Source organism: Anolis sagrei, chromosome 9 (genome assembly GCF_037176765.1).
Source record: "Anolis sagrei isolate rAnoSag1 chromosome 9, rAnoSag1.mat, whole genome shotgun sequence".
NCBI classification, from domain to species: domain Eukaryota; kingdom Metazoa; phylum Chordata; class Lepidosauria; order Squamata; family Dactyloidae; genus Anolis; species Anolis sagrei.
Window position 1 is genome coordinate 58,471 of NC_090029.1, and position 11,856 is coordinate 70,326.

At 49.4% G+C, this 11,856-nt stretch overlaps 1 pseudogene; it reads right to left on the reverse strand.

Moving 5' to 3' along the window:
• Positions 1-10,522: 10,522 nt before the first annotated feature.
• On the reverse strand, positions 10,523-11,362 carry LOC132762771 (large ribosomal subunit protein bL28m-like; annotated as a pseudogene).
• Between the last annotated feature and the right edge of the window lie 494 nt (positions 11,363-11,856).

The following is an 11,856-nucleotide window of genomic DNA, read 5'->3' on the forward strand; positions in this document are numbered from 1 at the left end:
CAAAGAATTCCTCAATGAAACAGGCCGGCCCTCTTCCTCTTCCTCTTCTGAGGCAATTTGAGGGGGCGGCCAAGGGACATGCCCACCCGGGTCTCTCTCTCTCTCTCTCCCCCCCCCCCCCCGGCCTGCCTTGCCTGGCTTTGCTTTTAGGGTTTGCCTTTCATTGGAGTCATGATGACCTGCGGTGTGTACTTGGCTTTATTAATGGCATTGGCTGGGCTTGGCCTCGTGTGGGCCGCCCTGAGTCCCTGAGGGGAGGTGGTGGCGGCGGGAAAGAAGCCAAGTTTAATACTACTACTACTACTACTACTAACAATAACAATAATAAAAATACAGCAGAAGATAAAGGTTTTCCCTGACATGAAGTCCAGTCGTGCCCAACTCGGGGGCTTGGTCTTCCTCTCCCTTTCTAAACCAAAGAGCCGGCGTTGTCCATAGCCACCTCCAAGGTCACGTGGCCACTGCCAGGACTTCGTAGAGCGTCGCTACTTTCCCCTTTCGGGACAGTTCCTATGGATCTACTACCCACATTTGCATGCCAGGTTGGCAGGAGCTGGGGCTAACAGCGGGAGCTCTCCTCGTTCTCCGGATTCAAACCTGCGACCTTTCAGTCAACAAGTTCGGCAGCTCAGCGGTTCAACCCTCTGCGCCACTGGCTCACGGACGGATTGGCGCATTGGCCACGATATGAAGGAGAACCAAGGAGAAGAACAATCCTATTGAGATATATACACACACACACAGAGACATAGGATGGATTATATATTTACGGCAGTGCGCGTCTCTCTCTATAATATCTCTATATATGTAATATTTTTATAATATATACAATGCTACACACACATAAAGTTATATCTACATATACACATAATGTTACATATATATGTACAATGTCATATGTAGAATGTTACATGCATATATCATATACACAATCAATCCGCAGCTGATGCCAATCAAGCGTGGGAAAAGGCTCAGCTGCCCAAAGGGTCGCGCTGCGCATGCGCGCGCCTTCCCGCTTCCCGGCTCCTGATCCGAGCTCGACCCACCTGCGCCCCACGCAGCAGCCGCGCGCCTTTCTGTGATTGACAGCTCAGGCGGCCAATGGGAAGCTCGGAGGAGGACGTTTGGGCGGGAAGGAGCCGAGAGGCGTCTAATAATGCCTTGTGGAAGGAAGGCTTTCCTGGTGGGCGGGGCCAGGGCGGGGCGGCGGTGGGTTCTCCTGGCTGCCTGGCCAGGTCCCAGTAGCATTCTCTCCTGACGTTTCGCCTGCATCTCTGGCTGGCAGGCTCAGAGGTTGACACCAGGTCTGCAGGAAACGAGGCAAGTGGGGTCTCTCTCTCTCTCTCTCTCTCTCTCTCTCTAATTCCCTGTGGAATAATGGGCAGAGTGGGAAAAAGCATTCCTGCCTGTTGGAAAGAGGAGGGAGTGTTTCCAGGGTCCACCTGGAGGAGCATTTCATTTCATGGCGGAAATCACTGAGTGGTTATGAGTTTTTTGGGCTGCCTTATTTGTTTATATGTTATATATTGATATTTTATTTGTAGTATTTTATATATTTTTATTATATAGACTATTAAATTATTATTTTGTTAATTATATTATTTTGTTAGTATAATTATTTCTATATAAAATATTATTTTTAATTTTTATATTTTTATATTATATATATATAGATAATTTTATAGACATATATATTATTAAATTATTATTTTTGTTATTCATATTATTTTGTTATATTTATTTGTATATAAGTATATTTATTACAGTTGTTATTAAGTATTGAACTTGGATGCGGCTACATTGTTTCTGGTTCTTTAAATGGATATTTTATAATTTAATGTTTTAATTAATGTTTAACTTGTGTTATATTGTTATATTGTATATGTTGGCATCGAATTGGGGGGGGGGGGTTGAGAAGGACAATGGGGCACCAATGTTTGAAATAAACCAATCAGCAGTGTGTTCCCGCAGCACTCTCTCCTGACCTTTGGCCTGTGAATGCTCAGAAGATGCGAATGGCGCCTTCAGAGGTTCTGTTGGGAATGAGGCCGGTGGGCTGGAGGGAGGCGTGGGTGTTTCCATGGGCCACCTGGGTGAGCCTTTTAATGGCCTTGCAGCTTCCAAGGTCATAATTATAATAGGAATATTGACACAGGCCATTGTAGGAATAATAATAATAATAATAATAATGCATATTATTATTGATATGAACATTGGCACATGTTGTTGTTCATTCGTTCAGTCGTCTCCGACTCTTCGTGACCTCCTGGACCATCCCACGCCAGAGCTCCCTGTAGGCCGTCACCACCCCCAGCTCCTTCAAGGTCAGTCCAGTCACTTCAAGGATGCCATCCATCCATCTTGCCCTTGGTCGGCCCCTCTTCCTTTTCCCTTCCACTTTCCCCAGCATCATTCCCTTCTCCAGGCTTTGCTGCCTCCTCATGATGTGGCATTCAAAGGACTTCCGCTTTCCCTCTAGTCTCCTTCCCTCCAGTGAGCAGCCGGGCTTTATTTCCTGGAGGATGGACTGGTTGGATCTTCTCGCAGTCCAAGGCACTCTCAGCACTTTCCTCCAACACCACAGCTCAAAAGCATCGATCTTCCTTTGCTCAGCCTTCCCGAAGGTACAGCTCTCACATCCGTAGTTTACTACAGGGAAGACCATGGCTTTGACTAGGCAATGGATCTTGGTTGCCAGTCTGATGTCTCTACTCTTGACTATTTTATCGAGACTGGACATTGCTCTCCTCCCAAGAAGGAAGCATCTTCTGATTTCCTGGCCACAGTCTGCATCTGCACTCATCTTTGCACCTAGAAATACAAACCCTGTCACGGCCTCCACATTTTCTCCCTCTATTTCCCAATTGTCAATCAGTCTTGTTGCCATAATCTTAGTTTTTTAATGTTGAGCTGCCACCCGGCTTTTGCGCTTTCTTCTTCCACCTTGATGAGAAGGCTCCTCAGCTCCTCCTCGCTTTCGGCCATCAGAGTGGTGTCATCTGCATATCTGAGGTTGTTAATGTTTCTTCCAGCCATTTCCACCCCAGCCTTGCATTCCTCAAGCCCCGCACATCCTCGCATGATGTGTTCTGCACACACGTTCAAAAGGTTGGGTGAGAGGATGCAGCCTTGCTGGATGCCTTTCCCAATCTGGAACCCGTCTCCTGTTCCGTGGTCAGTTCTGACTGTGGCTCCTTGGTCCTTGGACAGATTCCTCAGGAGAGAGGGAAGGGGGCTTGGGATGCCCATCCCACCAAGAACTTGCCACCATTTATGATGATCCACACAGTCCAAGGCTTTGGAATCGTCCATGAAGCAGAAGTAGATGATTGGCACATAGGCCTTTTTATAATAATGATAATTTTGACCTTGGTTCAACGGCACAAAGGCCTTTCCGATGATGATGATGTTCATGGCCAAAATCATTGAGGTGTTATGGGTTTTTTGGGCTGCCTGACCAGTGTGTTCCAGCGGCATTCTCTCCTGACCTTTGTCCTCTGAATGCTAAGATGCTAATGGCGCCTTCAGAGGTTCTGTTGGAAATGAGGCAAGTGGGCGGTTATATTATATATCATCCCTGTGCTGTGATGTCCAGGGTGGGAGAAAGAGCCCTTGCCTGTTTGGAGCAAGAGTGAAGCAATTCCCAAGCTGGAATAGCACTGAGTCAACACGAAGCTGCAAAGTCAATCAGTGAGGGTCTCTGCCTAGAGGTAGCATGGCCTTTGTTGCCTGGAGGCATCCTCTGTTTTGGAGGTGTCCAGACAACGCGCAGCCAAGGGCCACTTGGCCCCTCCCGAACAGAGGATGCCAAACAGGTGACGCGGGCGATGCTTCGAAGGGAGGAAGCGGCAGAACCAGCGCCTTAAGGATTCTCAGATGGGAAGCTGTGCCTCTGTTAATGTGGTCGATGATTGCATTTCTTCCGATGTGCTCTTTCCATGTGCCTTTGGAGAGTGACCGTACCCTTCTCTTCTGTCCTTTCTCCCACAATGCCGTCCTCCTATTGCACCCCCCCCCCCACTTTCAGAATGCCCGCCCCCCTTTCCGCCCCCCACGAGTTCCCCCCCACAAACAGACCTTCGCATTCTTGTCTCATCCAGAGTTTTATCGATTTATGTCAGAGATTTGGCCCCTCCATTATGGTTGATTTTTCCCTTTGTTGTTTCCAACTGTTTTGTTTTACTCTTCTGTTCTACTGATTTTATTATGATTTATTTTGTTTATTCTGTATTTATTTTGCTGTAATGCATTACCGGGCTTGGCCTCAAGTAAGTGGTCCCGGGTCCCTTTTGGGGAGATAGATGGTGGGGGGGGGGGGGGGGTATAAATAAAGACTATTATTATTATTGACACACAAGCACAGTATTTCACAGCAAACGAGATCTCTATGCTGGGTTTCGTATCACGAAATCACAAGTCGAACACTTCCCAAGCGTATTATTATTACTCACAACCTCTGAGGATGCTTGCCATAGATGCAGGCGAAACGTCAGGAGAGAATGCCTCTAGACCATGCCTATACAGCCCGAAAAAACCTACAACAACCCATTATTATTATTATTATTATTATTATTTCTCTCTTTTTTTGCCACTACAGAACCTTGTGGACTGTGTTCTGTCTGGAATTCAGGAGAGTCCCAGGATGCATTTCACATAGAGGCTTCCAAGCCATATATTCCTCATTCTGGACCTGTGCATGTGTCGATGTTGTGTGTTGTTTCCATTCTTGAAAGGGTGTTCCTTGCCTCTTTCTTCTCTCCCCAGAACAGCCACGCGACCGCCCTTCGTGACCCACCGCCAGGACCATTCCGGGTGAATCGAAGAAGCCGTCCAAGGTAGGCACTCACTCACCTGTTCCGACTCACGCTTGGGCAGGTCTTTGGTTCCTCTTGCGCATTTTGGGGCTGGGTTTGGCTCTCCCTGCCTCTCACTTGTGGGGAAGGCTACTTCCCATGTGTCTGCCGTTCAGAAGCCTCGGGCGCTGTCTCTGCAGAAGATGTTCCTGGTCCCAGGCATGGGATACGATCCACGGATGCACGCGTGGCCAGAGTGGTCGCTAGTGAAGGGGGAGGTTGACCAGGGCCCGTTTAGCCTTCTTCAGGACCTCTTTGGCCCATCTGACAGATTTCAGATACGATGTTCAGGGCCTGTTTGGGGCACGTGGTGCCCATTTGGTGCCATTGAAAAGTTGTTCTGCGCCTCATTAGCGTTGTTTGGGGCCTGTTTGGCCCATTTGATGGCTTTCAGAGGTTTCATTTTGGGTTCCTCCTGTCATCTTTTATATCATTATTACGGCCAATGTGCAAACTTTGTCATTATTATTATTATTATTATCATTATTATTATTATTATTATTATTATTATTATTATTATTACGGCCAATGTGCAAACTTTGTCATTATTATTATTATTATTATCATTATTATTATTATTATTATTATTATTTCTCTCTTTTTTTGCCACTACAGAACCTTGTGGACTGTGTTCTGTCTGGATTTCAGGAGAGTCCCAGGATGCATTTCACATAGAGGCTTCCAAGCCATATATTCCTCATTCTGGACCTGTGCGTGTGTCGATGTTGTGTGTTGTTTCCATTCTTGAAAGGGTGTTCCTTGCCTCTTTCTTCTCTCACCAGAACAGCCACGCGACCGCCCTTCGTGACCCACCGCCAGGACCATTCCGGGTGAATCGGAGAAGCCATCCAAGGTAGGCACTCACTCACCTGTTCCGACTCACGCTTGGGCAGGTCTTTGGTTCCTCTTGCGCATTTGGGGGCTGGGTTTGGCTCTCCCTGCCTCTCACTTGTGGGGAAGGCTACTTCCAATGTGTCTGCCGTTCAGAAGCCTCGGGCGCTGTCTCTGCAGAAGACGTTCCTGGTCCCAGGCATGGGATACGCTCCACGGATGCACGCGTGGCCAGAGTGGTCGCTAGTGAAGGGGGAGGTTGACCAGGGCCCGTTTAGCCTTCTTCAGGACCTCTTTGGCCCATCTGACAGATTTCAGATACGTTGTTCAGGGCCTGTTTGGGGCACGTGGTGCCCATTTGGTGCCTTTCAAAAGTTGTTCTGCGCCTCATTAGCGTTGTTCGGGGCCTGTTTGGCCCATTTGATGGCTTTCAGAGGTTTCATTTCGGGTTCCTCCTCTCATCTTTAATATCATTATTACGGCCAATGTGCAAGCTTTGTCATTATTATTATTATTATTATTATTATTATTATTATTATTATTATTATTACGGCCAATGTGGTGCCAATGTCAGTATTATAATTCCTCTGGCTTTTCTGCTTTCCTTTCCTCTCACTTGTGGGGAAGGTTATTTCCACCGTATCGCATGTCTGTCGTTCAGAAGTTGTCTCCGCAGAAGATGTTCCTGGTCCAAGGCATGGACATGATCACGGTTGTCGTGATGGACAGATTGGGGAGAAACGCCATGCTTTGGATTTTGAGCCGAGCTTTGTGTGATTGCGTCTGAGAGCAATGCGGCCATGTGGGTGTGCGGGGCTTTTCCTTCCTCGGAGCGTTCAGTGAGCCAGATTCGAACTGCGTCCCCGTCCCCTTTAGTACGGATTGCCATCATGGGAGAGTCTAAATACAATAGAGTTGGCCATGTTTTGTTCTACACGAGTGTTTCTGCATTCCCCGTTGGTAATGGTAACATTCTGCCCAGTTTGTGATGTCTCTAAATTTTTGATGTATCTCATTTTGTAGAAAAATGAGAAAGAGGCAAAAGTAAGGTATACATTTTGGAACTTTGTGTTGTGTTACAAATCAAAATGATATGAGATACACATTGCATCCCCAATGTAGCAGGATGGTTGCCTAAAAGTTACATTAACAGCCCCTTTCTTCTAAATTCATTTCTCCAACCGCATTGGTGCAGCCTTTAGTTTATGGGGTCCCTGCTGGCATTCCTAGGCCTCTTTATGGGGTCCTTGCTTGCAATTCCAGGCATTTTTAAGGGGTCCCTACTGGCATCCCTATGTCTCTTTATGGGGCCCCTGCTTGCAATCCCAGGCCTCTTCATGGGGTCCCTGCTGGCAACCCTAGACCTCTCCCAGGGGTCCTGAGTCCTTCCACACACCTGCTTGCCATTAAGTCTCCGCCTTCCTGTCTGCTGGGAAGGAAGCCAGGGGGTCAGTGTGGGGGCCCCTCTCTCGCCTGGGGGGCTGCGGCCTTTCTGCGTCCCCTCTGCATCCCGGAAGAGGAGTCGTGCCACCTTCCTGCCGGAGCCCAGCGCCATGACCACGCTCTCTCTCTCAACCAAGCGAAGAAGGCGTTCAAGGCAGGCACCACCTGTTCCAACTCAGGCTTGGGCGGGTATTTCTTTTCTTTTTCCATATTGTGATCACCGTTGTTACATTGATTGGGGGGTGTGGTACTGCAAATGTTGAAAACAGATGTGTATTATGGGATAGCGTATGCATTTGCTCTTGTTGATGTGAATGATCATTGTCAATGCCAGTGGGAATAATGATCTTCTGCATTTATGTAAGCTACACCTGTCCCGATTTGGCAGGGTCAGACCTGATGAATCCTCTGTTGTTCCTCTCTGTTGTGTCACCAATACCTAAATAAGCAAAACATGTGCCACCTGCGCTCAAGGGCTGGCGTTGTCCTCCTTTGCTCTTGACCTGTGTCAATGGGAGTGGGGGTCTCCATCCTCCAACTTACGCCTTCCAAAGTTCTCAGCCCACCCCCTGCATCCTGCGTGGCTCTCTCTGGATCCTGCCTCAGCCTTTGGTTGCTTTCCAAACCTTTTGGGTCAGGTAGAGGTTGTTTCCAATGTGTGGTGTGGTTGTAGGAATGAGGTTTCAGAGCCTGTCTAAGCGGAAGATGGCCCTTGTTTTTTGAATGAGTGTTTTGGGTCTGTTCTCATGCGCCGTCCATACGAAGGGTCTTTGGCAGCCTTTGTAAACGTCACTGGTGTTCTTGGGGGAGGCAGAGCAGAGTGGGGCTCAGAATGGATGGGTGGCCACAGGGCCAGATTTATTTATTTGTTTATTTATTTATTTGCCGCATTTCTATGCCGCCTTTCTCACCGCAAAGGGGACTCAGAGTGGCTTACAACATGTGTATATACACACAATATACTCTATGAGGTGAATGATTGTGTGGCGGTGTTATGGACTGAAATCAGGCTACAAACCGAGAGGAGGGGAAAATAGACCTTGAGATTTGGGAGTTCTAGTTGCTGGATGCTTGCCATAGATGCAGGTGAAACGTCAGGAGAGAATGCCTCCAGAACATGGCCACAGAGCCCAGAAAAACCTACAACAACCCAGTGATTCTGGCCATGAAAGCCTTGGACAATATACTGTTGTAACTGTTTTGTACTTGTATTTTGACAGGCTTGAAGCCAATTGAAACTTTAGGGGGGGGGGGGGTCAACTCCAAGGAGAGATGACCATTAGTTCCCACCAAAGAGGGAACGCTACCTTGGCAAGCCTTCAGGGAAGCCTGATTCCAGCAATTTTATTAATATTAATAATTGAAATGGGACTCTTGCCAAAGCGAAGAAGAGGCATCGAGGTTTAATGAGCGATTCAGCTGGATCAGATGCAATGTGGTGATGGATAGCACACAAAGCATACCAGTACATTGATCAGAGGCATATTTAAAGCAAATTCAAAGTTGCAGATTTCAAACTCCCCGCCCCGGCTTCCCTGTTGTTCCCTGCCATGATTGGGCGATGGGAGGCGGCCCTCCCACCCCCGGTGCCTCTGGACCAATCAGGAAGCTCCAGTGGTCCGTAGGAACCAATGGGGAGACCTCTGCCACCTGGTGGCGACAGCCAATCAGGAGAGATGGAGGCGGGATGAGGGAGCACAAAGGAATCTGGGAAAGGAGTAAACAAAGGAAATGCCATGTGGCCTGAGACAAAGAGCTCAAGCAGGGCTGCTTTGAGTGTTGTGAATCAACATGTGTCCTGATCCTTCCTGGCTGTGAGACAGGAGAACAATGATGGCAGCCTGAGGTTAATACTAAGTAAACAAAAGCAGAGGGGAAAGTTTCCCCTTATCTTACAGAAACTTTTGTCAAACAATGCTTTACTCTTGTGGGCCATCTTCCGAAGCTAGAGATAAGAATTTCCTTCTTTTATCCATGCCAGTGTGTCTTTGGCGGGAGGTTTCAGTAACCGCTAATGGCTTTTGTTTCTGAAGGCCAGGGGGTTCCCTTACATATTTCTTTGGAGGGAGAAGGGGCAAAGGGTCAGGAATACAAGGAAACATAAAAACCATATAGAAATTATACACAGGGAAATCATATGGAGCTATCTTCTCATCCAGGACGCCAGAGAGAAATTAATAATACCAATTATAAAAAGCAGATGATATCAGGACACAGCATGAATTCATAAGTTGCCTTGAAGAAAGTTCACGGGTAGAGAGCGAGTCCTTGAAGAGAGTGAAGTCCACGATTGTAGCAGAATTCAAAAAGCCACCAAAGGGAGTCTAGGGAGTTCCATTGGGCCAAGACACAAAGCCCTGCAGCGCTGGGATGGAAGCCGGTCCCATGGTCCTTGGAAAACTACATCTCTCTCTCTCTCTTGAGAGAGAGAGGCAGAGACCCCAAGGTCTAGCTATTCCCGAAGTTTCATGGGGTCCTCATTGTTGTTAAGGCCTTGACAAATTGACCAAGACTTAACCCTTATTGTGCAGTCTGGTACCTTTGTCCTTTGCAGAACTATAAGTCACCATCCCTTGTTGGGGGGGGGTGTCATGCTAGGCTTCAGCTTCCTCTCACATATTTATCCATGGCCCTCATCATGTCTCCTCTCAGCCTTCTCTTCTTCAGGCTAAACATGCCCAGCTCCTTAAGCCGCTCCTCATAGGGCTTGTTGTCCAGGCCCTGGATCATTTGAGTCGCCCTCCTTTGGACACAATATTCCAGCTTAGAGTCAATATCTCTCTTGAATTGTGGTGCCCAGAATTGGACACAATATTCCAAGTAACGTGGTCTAACCAAAGCGGAATAGAGCATGGGGAGCATGACTTATTATTATTATTATTATTATTATTATTATTATTATTATAGAACTCTCTGGGAAACAGGATGGACTTCCCCCCCTTCTTCTTCTTCTTCTTCTTCTTCTTCTTCTTCTTCTTCAGCAGGAAGCTCAGAGCTCTTGGCCTTCCTCTCCCCCCCAGCCCCCCCCCCCCGCCCCCAGCTGTGTGGACTTGCAAGCGGCTCCCTGGGGGGCCAACCCAAACCAGCCCCACCTCTGCAAACCCTTTCCCAAAGCGTGAAGCCTGTCTCCTGTGAGGGAGAATTCGTGCAGGTTTCCTTCCTTCCTTCCTTCCTTTTTTTCCTCCTTGTTGCAGTCGGCTGGGTTTTCTCAGGGATGTGGGTCTCTTGGAGTTCACTCAGGAGTAACACAACTTGTCTCCACTCTTCGTCTCTCCCTTCTGCCTTCTACCACAAGCCCCACGCAGAGAGTTCCGGATCCAGCCATGCTCTGAAGCATTATCCCACTGAACTCAAAGGGAACGAGAAGCCCACCAAGTCCAAAGGGGCTACCCCTCTCAGGGCTTCCGGCCTTCAGCAGGCTCCGAGAGCCAGGCTCTGTTCCCGAAACGGCTGCACCAGCTCTTCTGCATAGATTTTGAAGAGGGGAACGGGATCCTTCTTCTCCCGGAGCCGCTGCTTTCCAAGGCTTCTTCCAAGCTCAGGGCAACCCACTCGGCGGCCTCCTCCTCCTCTGCTGGGATTACAAACTCCTGGGACTTGGCGTAGATGTCCTCCTGCGGGTGCAGGGCAGGGTCCTTGTTGTTATGGATAATTCTTTTAAGATCCCTATTTTATTCCCTTTGTAGTGAGTGGGCGCAGCAGCAGCAGCAGCGTGCGCTTCAGGTCCATGCCCAGCCTGGAGCACAGCTCAGCCTTTGGCCTCTTCAGGAGGTAGAAGTCCAGCCCGAAGGCGGCGGCGTCGATGAGGTCCAGCGTCCGCGCCGTGATGACAGTGAACTTCCAGTCCAGGATCTCACTGTTCAGCTCCTGGTAGAAGAGCTGCGGCTTCCAGGCTTTCCTCACTCTGGCCGAGAGCTTGTCGTTGTGGGCATAGCGGAAGCCGGAGACCCATCATCCCTGGCCGCCCCAAAGGCCCTCCTCCTGGCTCTCGGGTGGGAGGTAGGGCTCGACAGGCACGTCCTGCACGTGCTGCCTCTTCCACATGGGGTGTGCGCCCTTGTAAGGCAGGACGAAGCGGGCCCCACGCGGGCGCCGGTGGACAGCGGGCGGGCAGCGTGGAAGAGGGGCAAGGGCAGGCCTCTTCCCACAAAATGCACCCGATGTGGCCGGGAGGCGAGGCCTGGCTCCAGCCGCAGTGCGTCCCACAGGCACAGAGGCCCCTTGTGCATCGGCATGGCCGGCCTCCCTGCCCCGTCCCCACCGCTGACCCTTTTCCCAAGCTCCTTACGAGTAGTAGGGTGTCTCCTTAGTCCTCCTCCTCCGCGATCCTCTTTCCCCCACTTTCAGAGTTTCTCTTGGCTGCTCTTCTTAGAGAAAGACCGATGACTTTCCGGTCCGCCCTGGGTGCCCTTCTTCCATCGGGAATTCCACCTTTCCTTCTGTTTCCTTGGGTTCAAAAGAGCGGCTTGCGTCCTCCTCCCGAGCTCACCGGGTGCCCTGGCCGTGCCAGCCTTGCCCTCAAGGACCCGTGAAAGGGAGACCGGCCTGGTCTCCGGCTTGGTCCCTTTGGGGCTCGACTGCTCACCTTCCATCCAAGGCTCATCAGGGGAGCCTCGGCTCAACCGAAGGCAGTTCGGCCGGGCCAGAAATCTGAGGAGCCTCCGAAATCTGCTCCGTTCGCCATCTTCGCCACTACCGGAAGTGGCTGGTTGAAACCAATTCTTGAAGT